We start from the raw sequence: 17,196 nt of genomic DNA on the forward strand, positions 1-17,196 counted from the left end.
CAATGTTGTATCTCTGTGATGTGATTCTTAGGTTCTTTTAAGAACTTGGGTGATTAGGTTGGACCCACCTGGTGACTCAGAGGTAAAGAATCCATCTGCAAATGCAGGAAATGTGGGTTCCCTGCCTGGGTTGGGAAGATCCCCTGGAGAAGGGAATGGCAACACACTCCAATATTCTTGCCTGGAGAATCCCATGGACCGAGGAGCTTCGCAGGCTACAGTTCATAGGGTTGCAAAGAGGCAGACACAATGGAAATAACTGAGTACGCATTCACCCAAATAATCTAAAAAGACTCTTTATCTCAAAATCTTTAACTAAGTCACATCTGCAGAAGTTCCTTTGCCTCGTACCTTGCTCTCGGGGACCAGGGGTTGGGATGTGGACACTGTGCGATGGGCACTGCTCTTTCTACCACGGAGCTTAGCAGAACCGCCCAGACGTCCCCTTCAAGGTCTGCCCCACCGCTAACAAGTGATAGGCCACAGTTTAACACACCCATCTGACAGATGAGAAGAGTGAGGCCCTGGGAGACAGGGGACGTTCATTAAGTGCCTGCTGCATGCCATGCCCTGTGCTAAGAGCCTCACATGGCTCGTGTTCTTTGATTCTCCGAACAACCAGAGAAAAGCGAAAGTGTCAGCTGCTCAGTCGTGTCTAACTCTTTGCGACCCCACGGACTGTAGTTCACCAGGCTCCTCTGTCCGTGGGATTCTCCAGGCAAGAGTACTGGAGTGGGTTGCAGAGAGGGAGGTGTTATTGTTGCACATTCAATAGGACTGAGGACTCTGCAGTTATAAGGGACAAGAAACCCGACGTAAACTGTCTTTGGCCGAAGATGGTGATTAGAAACCCCAAGGCCAATCTTCAGGCCCAGCTGGATCCAGGCGTTCAAAGGATGCTATCAAGAACCTCTCTCTCTTCGTCTCCTTTGGCTTCTTTGTCAATCACGTTCTCCTTTCATGGAGGCAAAATCATCAGGAGCAGCTCTGAAGAGAAACCATAATCTCTCTGAAATCCCTGGCGAAAGAGTTCTTCTGGTTCTCAACTTCCAACAGAAGCCCTGGCATTGAGTCTGACTGAGCCCTTGGGGGTCTGGCATCCATATCTGAACACCCCAAGGAACATATCCAGGGCCATGTCCTGGGAATACGCTCACAGGCTAGGTCTGAAATACGTGCCCAACCTGAAGGCTGGAGGCCAAGGTCAACCTTACCCAGCACAGGGCCTGGGGGTGCAGGGGCCTTTCCCCAGGGACAGCAGCTGCTGTTTCAGAAGTAATGACGCGTGTGTGTAAACGAGGTAAAACCCCAGTGCCAGGGAAAATGCTCGTTGTCATTATACCCATTTTATAGGAGTAGAAACTGAGGCACAGAGTGGTTCAATAAAATACCCTACATCACGTAGCTGGTAAGTGGCCGTGCCAGGACTCAAACCCAGACCTCTCCCACTGCATGTGGCAGTTCCAGAAATCAAGGCAGGGCCCCTCCACACGTGGGTCTCTCTTCCCCTCTCTCCAAACCCCCAGACTCCATCAAAAGATACATTTTAGTTGTAAGCTGCCCCACGGTCAGGCTGGGATATTGCTGTCTGCGCCCTGACATGCAAGACCCAGAGGTCCCTCCTTGTCTCCAGAGGCACATCTAAGGTGGAGGAAAGAGGTGCTCAGGCATCTGACCACCAGCCCTTTGCAAGTCCTCAACCGTGATGGCCGATCCCACGGGGGCGCCGTACCATCTTTTCAGAATGCCAAACAAAAGACACAGCTTCGTGGCAGAGGAGCCAACTTGGCCAAACCGTCTTTCCAAGGAAAGGGCGGCAGACGAGGAGACAAAGAGGATGTTTGTAAAAGAGATGAGTTTCCTGGGAGATGTAAGAAACAGCTGAGAGGAAATAAACTGAACCATGGGGCAGTTCCTGGAACTGAAGCCAGAAGCTGGCAGGACCAGGGCCCCTTCCCAGAGGGCGAGGAAGTGCATGAGGTCAAATGAGCAGAACGAGCTGGAACCTCAGTGCACGTGGTGAACCTAGGAAAGCTGCCCGCCAGCCCCAGGGGTGACAAGACCGAGAATGCAGCCCAGCAGAGGAGACAAGGAGCAAAGACTGGGCATTTATCAAGGGCTTCCTGCGTGCTGAGCCCTTCACTGATGCGGCGCTTGGTCTTCCTCCTCACCCTTCTGAACAAGCACATCCATGTATCCAGTTTTTACAGAGAGGGATTCTGAGGCTCGGAGAGGTAAAGCAGCTTGATCAAGAGCACACCGCCATCAAATGGCAGAGCTGGGTTCAAGCTCAGGCCTGTCTGACCCTGAAGTCAGTACTCTTCCCTCCCATGATGTGTGTTCTGAGAGGGGACATGGACATCCCGGGAACATTTCTAACTCGCTGTTTCTGGAAAGCCCTTTGAGAGCAGAGTCCTGGGTTGGATGGACCAGGTGATGGTACCCAGTGACCAGTCTCAAGTTCTTAGAAGCATAAAACGGAGAGCGGTTAAGGGGAGGAGTGGGTGCAGATGGGCAGAGGCCCGGGGAGGTGGGCATGAAGATCTTCCAGGTATGTGGAAGGAAGGCAGAATGGTGTGGCAAGGTGGTGGGACCAGATGGTAGGCAGCCACTGCCCCGTGTCCCTAAAGGGCCTTCCACCACGACTCCGGCTACTTTCCTTGGAAGCCCCAAACTTTCCCGTGTCCAGAAATAAAAGGAAGGCCTTTACGACGCAGCTGCTCTGCCAACTTCTGGCTGTTGTGTTCTATTGAAGTACAGTTGATTTATAATGTTGTGTTCATTTCTGCTCTACAGCAAAGTGATTCATATATATATATTCTTTTCATATTCTTTCTATTATGATTTATCATGGGGTATTGAATATATTTAACAATTCCCTGTGTTATAGAGTTAGACCATGTTGTTTGTTGTTGTTTAGTTGCTCAGCCATGTCCAACTCTTTGCGACTCCATGGACTACAGCACGCCAGGCTTCCCTGTCCTTCATTATCTCCTGGAGTTTGCTCAAACTCACATCCATTGAGTCTGATGCTATCCAACCAACTCATCCTCTGCGGTCCCCTCTCCTCCTGCCCTCAATCTTTCCCAGCATCAGGGTCTTTTCCAATGAGTCAGCTCTTCACATCAGTTGGCCAGAATATTGGAACTTCACCTTCAGTATCAGTCTTTTCAGTGAGTATTTAGGGTTGATTTCCTTTGAGATTGACTAGTTTGATCTCATTGCTGTCCAAGGGACTCTCAAAAGTCTTCTCCAGCACCACAGTTCAAAAGCATCCATCCTATATACAACATCCTGTATATAATAGTTTGCACCACTAAGTGTTTCTTTATACTGCTCATTCTTAGATGCATAGATATTGGTTCTCACTCTGCCCTGATGGCTAAAACATGTTGAATCTGCAGTAGGTAGGGCACATATTTATGGTACTGTGTAGCCTTTCTCATGCCGCTAAGAAGTAGTTACTGTTTCTTTGTTGCTGATTGTGTGAATTCACAAAAGCCCAGAGCGACCAGTGTCTCACTCCCACAATAGTTGCTCTTGGGGGTCCCACATCAGGACGCCTGCCCCACCAGGCCAGCCCGCCCACCCTCCCGCATGCTGGCTGCCAAGAACTCACAGCCACCCCTCCTTCTGCAGAGAATCACCCTCTGTTGGCCAGAGCCTCCCCAGGTGGTCATGTCCTCTCAAGGGCACCCCACAGTCAGTGCTGGCCCAGGGGGTGCATCTGGAGTGGGTAACCGCGTTGTGATGTGATCAACCCCTAGGCCCCCAGTGGATCAGGGGGATCTTACCCGTGGCCACCTCCCCGCTCGCTTCCCCCTTCCCTGTCCCGTTTCCTTCACCCCCTTACAGGTTTTCCCTAAGAGTCCTTCCTCAGTAAATCACCCAGGGCCCTCAGATGCCACCACCCTATTTTACAGGACAAGAAACTGAGGCTTAAGCAGGATGGTGCCTCCACTCCCGCTTAGCCTGTCCCCAAAGTTCAAGTCCTTCCTGCTCCTTCATCCTGCCTGGACAGCGGACAGATGAGGCGCAGAAAGCCCAGGTCCCGCACGCATGGGGCCTTTTCCTCCTCCAGCCCCAGCGGCCCCTGTCGCCCTCCCCTGCACTGAGTCATCGCCTGCCTGCGAGGAGAGTGCTGAGGAATCAGGAGCAGGGCCGGGCGGGCAGCAGGCACTCCAGATGAGATTTCTCAGAAGCCGCACCATCGCGGCTCAGGGAGGCAGGGGCTGAGGGGGAGCCCCCCCACCGTTCCTGGTCACCCCAGGACTGGAGGCAGGGAGACCCAGAGGCTGCTGTCGCTCCAGGTGAGGTGAGCCTCTCCCCGGGGACAAGCCCTCCAAAGTGTCTCAGGAAGGAGGGGCTGATGGCAAAGCCCAGAGGCGAGGAGCTTGGCTGACTCAGCCGCCAAAGCTGCGCGCAAGGGAACACGAGGCGGACCGTGTCCCCGGAACACGCGGCAGGGGCCGAGCCCCACACCTCTGCACGTCCCCAGGACCCGGAACATCAGAGCCCTGTGTTCCTGCCTCTTTCAATTTGGCTCCAGAAACACCCTCCTTCCAGTCCCTACTGCTGCTTCAGTTAAATGAGTTGAAACACCTTTTTCATTCTTTTCATCGAAGTGAAATTTACATACACCAAAGTGCAGAAGCCTTGGGTGTCCCAGGAAGTGAATTTGGATAAATGTGTGCACCTGTGTCATGAACACAGTTCTCCACATATGGAATGTTCCCGTCACTCCAGGAGGGGTGTGTGTGTGTGTGTGTGTGTGTGTGTGTGTGTGTGTGTGTGTGTGTGTTCCTTTTCTAGTTAATCCCTGTAGGCAATCACTGTTCTGATTTCTATCACTGGGAATTAATTAGATGTACCTGCTTTCAACCATCATATAAATGGAATTACACAGTCTGTACTTTTGGGGTCTGGCCTCTCTCACTCAACACCGTGTCTGTGAAATTGGTCCACGCTAGGCAGGCAGCAGTCATGACTCTGTCTGTCACTGAGTGATGTCCCATTGTGTGAATACGCCGCAATTATTCCTCCATTGTCCTGTTGAGGGCCGTTTGCATTCTTTCTATTCTTGGCTATTGAATAAGACGGCTGTGGACGTTCTCCAGTTAGTCTGTGGACATGTGTTTTCATGTCTCGTGGGTTAATAACCAGGGGTGGGATTGGTGGGTTAGGTGTTACTCACTTGACAAAAAACGGGCAAACTGTTCTCTAAAGTGGGCATGTCATTCTACACTCCCACCGGCAGTGCTTGACATTTTGAGCTGCTTTATAGCCTCCGAGACATTTGGCTTTTCAGGGCTTTTAACTTTAGAAATGGCATTTCTCTGATAACTTACGAAGTCAAGCACTTCCGCACACGCTCACTGGCTGTTCTTGTATATTATTCTATGAAGCAACTATTCGAGTCTTTTGCCTATTTTAAAAAAGTACTGATTATTTTAATTTTGTTAACTGTTTTTCCATTTATAAACAGAAATATTCTGCCTATCACTCTTTCTCAGAGAGGAATAATTAGAAATGAACTCACTTGTGCTGTTGAGACACACATAGGTGTTCTAAGCAAAGTTCTTCTTCTGTAGCAAAGTTCCCTTATTCCATACTGCTGCTCCTTTGCTAGAGGATGTTCAGCTATTGAGAGACGGAACCTCTCAGGAGCTTCTCTGGCAGTGAGGGTGGAGGTCATGATGCATCCTTGGTTGGTACTATGACATCTTAAATCCTTGTAGAGAATACTGGATTCCACATTTTCTATGCACTTCTTCCTAGCTCATTAGTTGCATACATTAATATTACGTTAATCAAATTTATAAAAATTGAATGAGCCATATTCTGTTGTTGTTGTTCAGTCGCTCAGCCATGTCTGGCTCTTTGCAACCCCATGAACGGCACCACGCCAGACTTCCCTGTCCCCCACTGTTTCCTGAAGTTTGCTCAAGCTCATGTCCATTGAGTTGGTGATGCCGTCCAACCATTTTATCCTCTGTCACCCACTTCTCCTGCCCTTAATCTTTCCCAGCATCAGGGTCTTTTCCAATGAGTCAGCTCTTCGGATCAGGTGGCCAAAGTATTGGAGCTTCAGCTTCAGCATCAGTCCTTCCAATAAAGCATACAATCTATGTTTGCAGTGTATTCACAAGGCTGTGCAGTTATCCCCACAGTTTAATTACAGAATGTTTTCATCATCCAAGAGAAAACATGTACCCATTAGCAGTCATTCCCAATTCCCCTCTGCCCACAGCTCCTGGCAACTATTCATCTACTTTTGCACTCTGAATTTGCATATTTTGAAATATATGTGTGTATGTGTATATACACATATACATTCAATCCATGACATTTTTGATCTGGCCTCTTTTACTTGGCATAATATTTTCAAGGTTTATCCATGTTGAGCCTTTGTAAGTCCTTCATTCCTTCTTATGAATATCTTTTTATGTGGCTATACCACATTTTGGTTATTGATTCATCAGTTGGTGAACATTTGGGTTGTTTCTACTCTTTAGCTTTTTAAAATAATGCTGTTTTGAACATTTGTATACAGGATTTTGTGTGAACATACGTTTTTCAGTTCTCTTGGGCATCTACTCTAGGAGTGAAATCTTTGGGTCATAGGGTAATTCCGTGTTTACCATTTGGAGGAACTGCCAGTCGTTCTCTTTAGCAGCTGCACCATTTCCATTCCCAGTAGAAATGTAGAAGAGATACAGGGTCTCCACGTCCCTGCCAACACTTGCTATTGCTGGGTTTTCCTCTTTTATTATAGTCATCATGATACACGTGGAATGGTATCTCATTGAGGCTCTGATTTTCATTTCCCAAATGTTGAGCATTGTTTCACGTGTTAATTTGTCACTTGTATATTTCTCTTTGGAGAAATGTCTGTTCCATCCATCCATTTTTAAACTTGGTTGCCTGTCTTTTATTGTTGAGCTCCAAGAGTTTTATGCATATCGAACATTAGTCACTTTGATTTGTAAATACTTTACCCTTTTCTGTGGATTGTCTTCTTACTTCTTGATGGTGTCCTTGGAAGCACAAGTGTTTAATGTTGATAAAGTCCAATTTATTTTGTTTTTTGTTGCTTGTGCTGTTTTTGTATTCCACCTAAGAAACTATGGTCTCATCCAAGGTCACTAAAACGAACACCCATTTTTCCTCTATGAGTTTTCTAGTTTAAGCTCATACACTTGGGTCTGTGATTCATTTTGCATGTGGATATCCAGTTCTCCTAGTACCTTTTGTTGAAAAGACTATTCTTTTCCTGTTGAATTGCCTTGGCACCCTGTCAGAAATCAATTGATCATAAAGGCAGATGTTTACTTTTGGACTTTCAGTTCTAGTGTAAGTGTCTGTCTATCCTTATACCAGCACCACAGTCTTTATTACTTGACAGGTTGAAGCCAGTTTTGAAATTAGGAAGTATGATTCTTCCCAACTTCACTATTCTCTTCCAAAATCATTTTGACTCTTCTGGGCCTCTTCCATTTGCATTTGCGTTTTTGGACCAGCTTGTCAGTTTCTGTCCAAAAAAGGGCAGCTTTAATTTTGAGAGAGAATGCAATGAATCTATACATAAATTTGGGCAGTGTTGCCATCTTAACAGTAGTAAATCTCCCAATCCATGAACACAAATGTCTTTCCATTTTACAGGATTTTAGTTGCTTTCAAAGATGCTTTGTAGTTTTCAGTGTGAAAGTCTTTCACCTCTTTTGTTAAATTTATTCCTAAGTATTTTAGTCTTTCAGTTGTATATGGAAATGCTTTTCTTAGTCTTACTTTGGGACCATTCATTGCTAGTCCATAGAAACACAGTTGACTTTTATGTACTGATTTTATGTCCTACCACCTTCCTAAACTTAATTATTAACTTTAATGATTGCTTCCTTCTTTCTTTCCTTCCTTCCTCTTTTCTTCTGCTTACCTTTGGTTCAATTGGTTCTTCTTTCTCTACTTTCTTAAGATATAAAGTTAGGTTATTGATTTGAGATCTTTCTCCCTTTTTTTTGTAGGTATTTACAGCTATGATGAGTTCTGATTTTATTCCACTGTGGTCGGAGGATATGCCTTATATGATTTTCAATCTTTTAAAATGTATAAAGACTTGTTTTAAGGCCTACTGTGATCTAACTAGGTGCTGAGTTTTGAGATTTCAAAGAAAAATAGGTTTAAAAGAGATGGTAAGATATATTATGAAAACCTTAATCAAAACAGACCTTGAGTGGCTCTGCTAACATGAGAGAAAAATAGACTTTAGAAAAAAATTATTAGTAGAGACAAAGATCCCTGGGTCAGGAAGATCTCCTGGAGGAAGAAATAGCAACCCACTCCAGTATTCTTGCCTGGAAAATTCCATGGTCAGAGGGGCCTGGCAGGCTCCAGTTCATAGGGTTGCAGAGAGCTGGACACAACTGAGTATGTAGAGACAAAGAAGGATATTTTATGATAAAGGGTCAATGCATCAAGAAGATACAATGATTATAAACACATGTGTTCCTAACAAGAGCGTCCCAAAATACATGAAATAGAAACGGACAGAACAGAAGGAAGAAATAGACACACAATAATGTCAGACACTTCAATATCACACTTTCAGTAACTTACATTTAGCTAATAACAAATGACATGAAGCATCTTTTCATGTCCTTATTTAACTTGTCTTTGGGCTCTGCGCTGGCTCTTGTCACTGCTTGGGGGAACTCTTCCTAGTATTTTCATCGCTCACTCCATCACTGCCTCGGGACTTCATTTAGATGGATCTTCTCTGTAAGGCCTCCTCTATAAACAGTCTAAATTTCATCACCCCTTCATAACCATTCCCATTTCTTACCTTTTCTTTTCCTTAAATCTTTATCACCTCTCACAAACATATGATGCCCTGGAACTGCACTTATCCTCTTGAATTTCTATTATCTCCTCACTAAGCAGCTCTGAAAACAATCCCAAGGCAGTGTGTTATTATTACCATCATCATCACCACTCACTGTTCAGACCTGGTTTATGACCTGGGCTCATGGTGCTGTCATTATTCACATATCTGTTTCCTACATGAGACAGGGTGCTTTTCAAGGGCTGGGCGGGGGGCCAGAGCTGTCTGAGCCAAGTGCTCCCCGGCACCCGGGACAGGGTGTCTCAGAGCCAAGGACCCTCTGAGTTTTTGCTGCAGGAAGCCAGGGGACCCTGTTCTGGTACCAGGTATGGACCATGAGTCAGACAGCCAGACCAAAATGAAGAAGAAGATGGAAGTTCTCTGTGAACCCCTGGAACTGACAGGCAGCCTCAGGGCAGAGAGAAGGCTCGGACGGTTCCCCAGGCTGACTGGTGGAGTGCCAGGCCCAGGAGTCAGGACTGCTGGGGAGCGTAGCACAGAGCCGCAGAGTCTGGGACGCAAGCAGAGCGGGTTCCCGTCCAGCTCTAACACCATCCGCGTGACTTTAGACAAGCCCTTCATCTCCATGAGCCGCGCTCATCTGTAAAGCGGGCAGAACAATACTCATCTTAGAGAGCGGCCGTGTGCAGACCGGGGTCCCGTTATGACGCCTGACAGAAAGCTGGTGCTGAACAGATGACTATAAAATGTAAGTCACTCAGCCACGTCCAGACTCTGCAACCCCCTGGACTGTGGCCCGCCAGACTCCTCTGTCCATGGGCTTTCTCAGGCAAGAATACTGCAGTGGGTAGCCATTCCCTTCTCCAGAGAATCTTCCCAACCCAGGGATCAAACCTGGGTCTCCAGGAGAAGGGAATGGCTACCCACTCCAGTACTCTTGCTTGGAAAATCCTATGGACAGAGGAGCCTGGAGGGCCACAGTCCAGGTGGTCACAAAGAATCAGACATGACTGAGCAACTAACACTTTGAGGTGACTTAATAATAGGGAAAGTTTACTGAGTCCTTCTGCGGAGCCAGGCATTGGCATATAAACAACTCTTTATAAGCACACTCTCACTTAATTATCACAGTGTACTCCATCAAAGAGTATCAGTCCTATGTTATAGATGAGGAAAATCAGGCTTAAGAGAGCAGCGTGACTTTACTCCAAGTGACCCAGCTAATTAGTTACAGAGCAGACTTAAAATACTAACCTGTCCGGCTCAGAATTTGTGCTCCTAACTGATGCTGTGTTGTTCAGCAGCAACTCTCCTCTCTGCCCCTCTTCCCACAGACTTTCTCAGGGATCTCCTCTTTCTTCCTGCCCCTCAAGGAGCAGGAGGCAACACTACAGAGAGATCAAACACCTGGGACCTAAAGATTAACAGCTCTGTTCACGGGCCAGCTCCGTCACTCACTGGCTGTGTGGCATTGAGCAAGTCACTCGCCCGTTCGGAGCCTACGTTTCTGTACTGGTCTCCCAGGGCGCTGTAATGAACTCCCACAAGCTCAGTGGCTTAGAACCACATCAGTTTGTTATCTCACCGTCTGTAGCTCAGGACTTCCCTGGTGGCCCAGTAGTTAAGACTACACCTTCCGCTACAGAGGATATGGGTTCGATCCCTGATTGGGGAACTAAGATTCTGCCTGCCACTGCGCATGGCCAAAAAACAAATAAAAATTGATGCCAAAAAAAAAAAAAAAAAAATCCATGATGAGCAATATGTAGCTCAGAAGTCCATGGAGCTCAGCTGGCCACTCTGCTTGGAGTCTCAAATAGAGATGCTGGCTGGCCCAGGCTCTTTCCTGAGTGCCCTGGGAAGGAACCTACTTCCAAGGAGAGTGAAGTTGTAGGCAGAATCCGGATCCTGTGAGTGTGGGACCAAGGGCCCTGTGTCCTTGCTAGTGGTCCACTGGGAGCTGGTCTCTGCTCCCGGGGGCCGCCCACATTCTTTCTCACGCAGGTCGAGTCTTTTTCAGGCTTTGGAAACCTCCAGCTTCTCCTGGGGCTCCTTCCTCACTCCAACCAGGGAAAGCCATCTGCTTTTAATGGCTCATGTGATTAGATTGAGTCCACCAGGGAAATCCAAGATAGTCTCCCTATTTGAGGATCTATAAGTTTGATGACATCTGCAAAGTCCCTTTGCCATGTAACATAACACATTCACATCTTCATAATGGGATTAAGCCTTGACATCTTTGGTTGGGGTTAGGGTGTTGCGTTCTGCCTATTGCGCTTGCCTTTTGCTCATCCATTCGACAAGGGTTTATTAGCTTTGTAGTACATACCCACTCCAGCTTCCCGCTGCCACCGCCTGTATTGCCTGGTCAAAGGCTTTCTCCAGCTGCCGGAGGAACCTGGCAGAGCCCATTTGGAAGGACATAAGTGCTGGGGAATTCACACCCACCCAGGAGCAGCCCCCAACCTATAGCTGACGGGAGCTGGCGGATAAGTAACCCAAGTATATCACCCTGCGGAGGCAGTAACTCGGCATGTGTCTACACTTGCTCCCAGCAGGCTTTATCTCCAGCTTCCCACAGTGGTCACTTCATTAATAAAGTGCACTTTCTGGGATGCCTGCCTTTCCACGCCTAACCCTACTCCTAACCTCAGATCTCCCCCAAACTATACTTCTTCTGGTATAGACAGACTATATTTCTTGTCTCAAGAAATGCTTCTGGGGTAACCAAGAAAAGATCTTGTTATATGACTGGCACGTCCTCCAGGCACCGTTATTATCTCCATTTTACAGATGGGGAAACTGAGGCAGGGAGCAGCTATGTAATTTGCCCACACAGCTAGCATCTGGCAGAATCAGGATCTGAACCCGGGTCGTCGGGTTCCAGGACTCCTGCTCTTACAAACTAGAGCATACCAACTTTCTCCTTGCCATAAACCAAGAGCAGTATTCCCTGACTCATAGTATCACTCTGAGGATTAAATGAGGCAGTGCTCATAAAGGCTGGGTTATCACACGGCACAATGAGCTCCCAGTAAATGGCAGCTCAAACCAACAATAACAACACGACGAATCGTAATAATAGCAGCTGCTCAAGCCGAGGACAAAGGGGGACCGGTCACTCTGCAGGCAGGTCCATTATCTGAGAGAGAATAAACAGCCTGCCTGAGTGCAGAGGAAGGTGGTGGGTGTTGTTATAGCAACTGATGAGCCTTTTTGTATCCTCAGAGCCAAGTGGGTGGCAGAACCGGGAAGGAAGAAGCTCTTCAAAGGAAGCCAGCAGGAAGCGAAGGGGGGCAGACCAAGGGAAACCCCCGCTCCCTGCCCCACCCGGGCCTGGCAGCTCTGACTTCCATACTTCAGGCAGGCTACTTCCCTGCTGAGGCTGGGGGCACGGAGATGCCCAGAGGCCAGGCAGAGGGGGAAAGCCTGCGGAGCCACAGGCCTCAGGCTCTCAGCTTTGAGCAACCAGACAGCAAGCTTTGTGGACCAAAGAACACAGGACCCTCACTCAGGGTGGAGTAAGTGTTCCGAAGCACTATTCCAAGAAAAGAATCTGGCAGCTCTGCAGAGGGATCGATGTGACTCTCATGGACCCCACCCCGAGAGCTTGCTAATGGCATAACCACCCAAATGAAGAAACCAACTCATCTTTCCTCTCTCTCCCTCTCTCTGCCTGCTCTGGCACCGATTCATATCTATGCATTGTCTTCCAGCATCAGTTGTGTGATCTCATCCATCCATCTCTCCATCTATCTACTCACTGTCCATCCATATATTCATATATGCATGCATCCAGCTGACTATTCACCCATTCATGCATATATAGATCTCTACTGCACACCAAGAACTGAGTTAGGCATGCATTGCCTAACTTTAAACAAGACACTCCTGATTCTGGCCCTCTCAAAGCTCAGGGTCTTATGAAAGAGACGAACAGACAGGAATATAGAGAGGAAAGCCATGATGTAGGTGGTAGACCAGTGCTTTCAAACTAGTGGCCTATGGAATGAATTCATTCCACAGATATATTCTGTTTGGCCTTCAGAGATTTTTTTGTGTGTGTGAAAAATAACATGTGTCATAAAGTTTCTAATTTTCAGCCTCTCGTGAAGTCAGGGGATCTGGCAACCCTGAACCGCCATTCTCACGTGGTGACAATCACTAGAACCTAAAAGCAGAACTCCTCCAGCTCTCCCCAGCCCCGCAGCGCTCCGCCTCATCCTACATGTGGCCTGGCCCCGCCAGACATTTCCATCAGCCTGCCTAGAGCAGAGTCAGGAGGATTCAACACAGCAAAAGAGATCTGAGCCTCAAAGGTCTGTCTTCAGAATAGCTAAGAAGGCTGAGCTGTGGTGAAAACCACAAGCCCTGGCTCTGATGGTGTCATCAACAGGGATGTGTGAGCTGGGGAGAGGTGAGAATGAAGGGTTCGGGGAACACGGTCGTAAGCACAGGCTCTGGGGACCATCAGCCCAAACCACCAGCTGCATACGGAACCCGCAGAAATATGCACTGTCTCAGCCAAGCCTCCACACGGGTGTCCCGGCTGCCACCCCTACTTCTCCAGCTGTTCCTGATTCAGGGCATTCTTCAAGCTCAATCTGCCCCCCAAGTTTGGTTGTGGGCTATCATAGTACCATGGACTCCTCTTATCAGGATTTGGATGAAGTAATTAACATGGCAATTTGTCACTGCTTCTGTTTGGTTTCTTAAGGTGCAAGCGACAGAAACAGACCCAGGCTGATGTCAGAGCCAGAGGGAATCTGGTGGGTTCAAAGCAGAGGCTGAGAACTTCATGAAGCCTCAAGGACCTACCTGGGACCCACGCAGGATCCAAAGCAGTGTCAGAGGGCTGGACGCCAGGACCTCAGGAGTCTGAGCAGAGACATGTTGGTTGGTACACCAGCCCTGATGAGTAGAATCCAACCCCTTTATCTCTTTGTCCCTCCGTTGGAGTCTGGGTTTCCCTGGTGACTCAGCTGGTAAAGAATCCACCTGCAATGCGTGAGACCTGAGTTCAATCCCTGGGTTGGGAAGATTCCCCTAGAGAAGGAAATGGCAACCCACTCCAGTATTCTGGCCCAGAGAATTCCATGGGGTTTCAAAGAGTCGGACATGACTGAGTGACTTTCACGCTACTAGAGTCTGCAGTTCCAAAGAAGAATGACCATGGGTTAGTTTATGGGCCATGAGTCAGCCCTTTAGCTAGGAGTTCTTGACTTCACTCTCGTCGTTTAGCCGCTCAGTCACGTCCAACTCTTGTGACCTCCTGGACTGTAGACTGCCGGGCTCCTCTGGGGGATTTCCTAAGCAAGAATACTGGAGTGGGTTGCCGTTTCCTTCTCCAGGGGATCTTCCTGACCCAGGAATCAAACTCTGGGTTTTCCGTATTACAGGTAGATTCTTTACCACTGAACCACCTGGGAGGCTCTCACTCCCAGTAGCTATAGCCGAAGAATGGAGGAAATTTTGCCAGGGACTGAAGTTGGGCTCCTTTGTGCCTTGTTTTGTAGATTTGACTTGGGGAACATCCAAATGTGTTACACAATTATGAAACAAAATTAAAAACTCACTAAGTAAGAAATCAAGTGAAACAAACCTTTGTGAAAGTTGGTGATATAATCACACAGAGAAGAACTATTTCTTAAAAAAAAAAAAAAACAGAGTAATTTGACTGTACATCTCTGGTTGGATATACCTGAAGAGCTTTAAGGATGAAGATAACTGTGAAGAAGAAAAGATATGTGCTAAGTATCTCCCGTGTGTCCTGTCTCTGTGAGATGCTATAAAACACTGATGGATAAGGTGGACATCCCTGCCCTCCTGGAGTCTGTCATTTTGTACCCTCCACTACAGCATCCATATTCCTTTGCAATATCATCCCAATTTCCTTAAAAATTTTTATTACTATGGAAGACTTCAAACACATGCAAATGTAGTCAGTGTAGTGTAGTAAAATCCAAGCATCCATCACCTAGGATGGCCCATTATCAGCCTTGTTTCATTCTATGCCCACTCCCACTCTTCTCCCTCATCCTGTATTTTTCTGTAGCAAACTACAGACTTCATATTATTTCAATATGCCTTTGTAAGTATTTCAGAATATCTCTCTAAGAGATAATGACTCTCTCAAAAAAATAAATAAATAACTGCAGTATCATTATCACACCTAGAACAAATAACAATCCTTTAAGAGCATCAAACCTTCAGTGTTCAGATTTCCAGTTATTTCACAAACACTGTAAAATGTTGTAGGTCTTCCCTGGTGGCTCAGTGGTAAAGAATCCGCCTACCCATGTGGACGTGCAGATTCGATTCCTGGGTGAGGAAGATCCCCTGGAAGAGGGCATGGCAACCCACTCTAGTATTCTTACCTGGGAAATCCCATGGACAGAGGAGCCTGGAGGGCTATACAGTCAGTGGGGTCGTAAAAGGGTGGGACATGACAGAACGACTAAGCAACAACAACGGTAAAATGTTTTACGTATTGTTTGAAATTGTTTACACACTGTGACTGGTTGATGTGTCTGTCGCTGAAGGCGATTGTTTAAAATTTTTATTGGAGAATAGTTGCTTTACGATGTTGTGTTACTTCCTGTGGTCAGCAAAGTGAACCAGCTCTACGTGTATATGTATATATATCCCCTTTTTTGCATTTCCTCCCCATTTAGGTCACCACAGAGCGTTGAGTAGAGTTCTCAGCACGTTCTCATTAGTCACCTATCTTGTACGTAGTAGTGTATATATGTCAATACCAACCTCCCAATTCGTCCTACCTCCCATTTTCCCACTTGGTGTCCATACATCTGTTCTCTGCACCTCTGCTTCTGCTTTGAAGACAATTTATGACTTCTCTCTCCATTATTTTCCCCTTTACAATGTATTTCTTTAGAGAAAAAGAAAAAAAGAAAAGCTGCGTTGCTTTTCCTGTAGTTTTCCAGAAATCCAGAGTGTCTGGGTTCGGCTGCTGACATCGGCGTGGTGTTGCCTCCCGCGCCCCTTTGCTCTCTGCATTCCCTGGAGACTTTCACTTTCCACAAGTGTGTGCTGAGCACTTGTCATGGCCCATCCGCACCGAGACGTGTTGTGCCAGATTTCAAAGGCCAGCTGGGCCAAGAAGAGCAGAAGCTGTTTCACCGATCATTTTCATATTGATTATACATAGAAATATAGACATCGAATTATGAACCGAGAACGTTTTGGAGAGACTGGGTTAAATAAGATATTAAAATGAATTCCTCCCTTAGTAGTGGCGGTGCTCGTGGCTCCGTCATGTCCTCCTCTGCAACCCCGTGGACTGTAGCCCGCCAGGCTTCTCTGTCCATAGCATCCTCCAGGCAAGAATACTGGAGTGAGTTGCCATTTCCTCCTCCAGGGGATCTTCCGGACCCAGGGACTGAATTTGGTTCTCCCCATCTGAACTACAGGGATGGAATTAATGGAAAATATCTCTCGTTTCATTCTTGGAAGTCTTTCCTTTATGACTTCTCTGGAAATTTCTTATGGGAAGAAAAATAATCACTGTAAGTTCTGTAACATCCAAACAGTTTGCTGGTTTCAATAGGACAAGAGGCATGGCACTCTTCAGCCTGGTGGGCTATTGTCCATGGGGTCGCAGAGTCAGACATGACTTAGCAACTGAGCAACAACAGCAACTCTTTTTATAACCTCAAAATACTTAATCTATTGCATGAAACACTATTGGTGCTCAATAAATATGATTTTTGAGTGAATGAATGCATGACTGAATAAGAAAAAAACAAGTTAACTCCACTTGCTTCCTTTTACTTTTTTTCAGTGTACTTTCCAGAAAATTTTAAATTACACATGTGATAAGTTGAGTCACCTTTGTGTGTATTTCATTGAACAGGGCTGTGTTAGGGGCCTGATCAGATTTCCCTTTAATTTTCTGGCAGTTTTAGGGCTGTGTTATGTTCTTCTGTCACGAAGCCCTTGGTGTCTGCTGGCCTCCCTTTCTGTGATGTCTGCAACCACTGAAGCCCAAAGTCTGGATCCACCAGCACATGTGTGCTCACTCAGTCGTGTCTGACTCTCTTTGCAACCCCGAGGACTGTAGCCCGCTAGGCTCTTCTGTCCATGGGATTCTCCAGGCGAGAATACTGGAGTGGGTTGTCATTTCCTCCTCCAGGGGATCTTCCCGACCCAGGGAATTGAACCCGCGTCTCCTGTCTCCTACCGTCAAGCCACCAGGGAATCCCATTCTATTACTTCATCTTTATTTATTCGCTGCCGTTCTCTAAGGAAAATTCTTAGGGGAATTGCCAGCCCCTCGGAGAGATTTTCCCCATTGTCCCTGTATAGGGCAGCTCAGGGTAAGCTCTTTCAGAGCTGCA

The sequence above is a fragment of the Muntiacus reevesi genome, chromosome 4 (assembly GCF_963930625.1).
Source record: "Muntiacus reevesi chromosome 4, mMunRee1.1, whole genome shotgun sequence".
Classification (NCBI taxonomy): domain Eukaryota; kingdom Metazoa; phylum Chordata; class Mammalia; order Artiodactyla; family Cervidae; genus Muntiacus; species Muntiacus reevesi.